Source organism: Diabrotica virgifera, chromosome 5 (genome assembly GCF_917563875.1).
Source record: "Diabrotica virgifera virgifera chromosome 5, PGI_DIABVI_V3a".
In the NCBI taxonomy this organism is placed as follows: Eukaryota; Metazoa; Arthropoda; class Insecta; order Coleoptera; family Chrysomelidae; genus Diabrotica; species Diabrotica virgifera.
The window spans coordinates 196,166,554-196,169,604 of NC_065447.1; the positions used below are offsets into that span (position 1 = coordinate 196,166,554).

At 33.3% G+C, this 3,051-nt stretch overlaps 1 long non-coding RNA gene across 1 annotated transcript; it reads right to left on the reverse strand.

The window, feature by feature from the left end:
• Positions 1 to 551: 551 nt before the first annotated feature.
• On the reverse strand, positions 552 to 2,281 carry LOC126885254 (uncharacterized). The gene is made up of 2 exons (XR_007698358.1): positions 1,851 to 2,281; positions 552 to 1,380 (listed from the first exon to the last, which is right to left on the reverse strand). It is a non-coding gene; the product is annotated as an uncharacterized LOC126885254 (long non-coding RNA).
• Positions 2,282 to 3,051: the final 770 nt, after the last annotated feature.

A 3,051-nucleotide genomic window follows, 5' to 3' on the forward strand; every position in this document is an offset into this window, starting at 1 on the left:
CTTATCTAAAATTCTTTGTAGATCTTGAAACCTCTATACTCTGGGTATAGAGATTTTTGAAGAGAAGAACTGAATAAAGATGGGTAAAATAAATGATAAGAGATTTAAGACAAAAGAAGAGGGGCTTAGCTCAGAAGGAAAAAAAATCAAAAGGGCAGAGAGACACTAAATCTCAAGTATGAGTATTCGGGCTAGCTTCCATACACCGAATATTGGCTTTAGAGATATAAGAAGAAAATTTGGTAATGAAATGATAGTAACTAGGAAGAAAATGAGACTATTAATACAAAAATGGAAGGAAAATAGATAAGAATGCTAGAGATAAAATAATATCGAGTTACAACAAAGAAAGAAGAAGAAAAAGGGCGCCAACTCGAACGAACAACTCGGCTCTCAGAACCAAGAAGTTGGACAGGTTCGAGATTTTGAAGTAACGAACAACAGGAACTCTATGACACTGGTTACAACCACCTGAAATACAAAATACTAAATACTGATCTTGTCTTGCTATGTCATATACTGTTAATACAGACTGAAATAAAACACCAACCTTAATACATACAAATATATTAATAATAAATATTAAATGTTAACACTTTACATATAACGCAACGTAATAACAGTGATAGTGGATGGGGAAAAGATAAAATAGGACCGCAAAGGCCACTCAACAAGCAATTATCCATTATCACTGGCCAAGCAAAAGTATTAAAATCAAAATCCAAATCAAAAGTCCGTTGGAATAGCAAAAAGGTCTATATAAATGAGTTGGTCAGTGACTCTTTATATATTTTACAAAAAAAACCTACGAGACGTATTCCCTATTTAAAATCCGCGACAAAATTTTACAACCCGATTCCCTATTAAATTTTAAGATACAATTATTTATGATTATTAAACAAGACCTGATTTTATTTATTTTAACTAACTCCTACTTATACTAAATCAAAAAGAAAAAAAAACAACAACCTAAAACCCTATCTATCACGAAAATATATGTACTCTTCCTAATCGTATGCATACGAAAAGTTTACAATGTAGCAAATATATCTTACCCAAAAGTAAATAATGAAAAAGTAAATAAACTTAGCTTTTACACAACAGTCGGTTAAAAGTAGGGTTGCAAGTCCATAGAGATGAATTCCATAGGAAATTCCCTTTTGGCATGATAAAATGGTTGGCTGCTGTGGTGAGTAAGTCCTACTGCAAGGTCCTGGGTGAAGATGCTGGTTGTAATAAAATCCGGTATGGTGTATTATCCAACAAAAAACAGCCCACTCTAGGGATAAACCATCACAGAGTGGCTAGCAATCTAACTAGGTAGTACATAATCAACGTGATAGAGTCACGTTGTGTGACTAAATAACTAAGTTACGGGATCTAAAATAAAGTTTATTTAATTAGTTATGATGTATTTCAAGAACAGTAGCAGTACATATTGAACAGGCCCAAACAAAAACATCAAATATTAGGTAGGTTAGGTATTCATATGTCATGTCAAAATTTCTGAAGTTTACTTCAATTCAGACATGACAGGGACGTGCGCATTAGATGGGCGTGACAGAAGGCTGTATAGATACTCGTTAAAACTTTTTATAAATCACAGATAAAAAAAAACCTTAAGTAAAAAGCCTAACGATCAGGTATAAAAGATATTAAAATTTAGGTTTGGACTAAAAAAAACTATGGCCTTGATTGAATGTTCCTTTGCAAATGAGAATGAATATCATTATTATACTATGAATTATATATAAACTTGTGTGGTAAATTAATCTACCGAAAGATCTAACTACAATGATGCATTGGATTTCACAAGGAAGGAATGAGAGATAAATGTATTATGTACTTACTGAAACAAGGCAGGCACGCCGGAATATCCACTTCTGTTATGTGAAGAAGTCCAAAGAGATGTTTAACTTTGGTTATCTAGTTTTGTAGATGGGATTAGCTGACGCTTGATTTCCTTCTAATTATTTGATTTCCATCGAAAATTTGTTTCAATCCCGTCACTTAAAAGGGGGAATAACCTTACTAGCGGCGCGCCATCCGCCCTTCGAGCCGTTTCCTGACCAACTGCTGTTCAATGTTATCGGAAATCGATTCGTATCGATCCGATAGAAACATGCGCGGTGCTTTCCTCTTGCTTCGCTGCGAAAATAGGCACCTAGGCGATTAAATAGGCGTCTCCAAAGAATTTTCTAGAGGGGTATTTTTAATGAAATATAATTGAATGAATCGAAAATCGTAATTAATTTTAAATGGTCCGTAGCATAACTGCTACAATCTGTAATAGTTTCTGCTATTAGTATTGTGTCATCGGAGTATCTAATTTCACATATAGCTAGGCCATTTATTTTTATGGCTGCTACTTCATCCTCTAATGCTTTTTTGAATATTTATTCTGGGTATGCATTAAACAGTGATGGCGACAAGACACGGTCCCGTCTAACGCCTCTTTTTATTTTTATTTTATTTGTGTTTAAATTATTTATTCTTATGACAGCTTCTTGTTCATAATACAGATTATTTATTATTTTTATATCCCGTGTGTCGATGTTGTTTGTTCTCAGTAGTTTTATTAACGGATTGTGTTTCACCGTATCGAATGCCTTGTTATAATCTAGGAAGCAGACATAGATGTCCTAGTTTACATCTAAACATCTCTGTATTAGCACATTTACTTCAAATATTGCTTCTCTGGTTCCTTGAGCATTTCTAAATCCTTGTATGGGCCATTCCACGTACATACGCCTGTTTTGGATTACTTCGACGACGAATATTTTACTGTGAAAAATAAGAAGAACGAAAGTAGATTGCAAATTACATTGTTGGTTATTGGAATAATTATTAGCGCCATTTACTTTCGAACTTCTTATGTTGCACAGTAAAATATTCGTTGTCGAAGTAATCCAAAAGAGGCGTATGTTCGTGGAATGGCCCATAGCAGTTGCAACGTTACAAACGTCACATCTTTGATATTTTATTTTTAAATAATTATTTTATTTTATTTTCTTTAATATTTCATTAACAATAATTTTCTTCTTTTTGTTT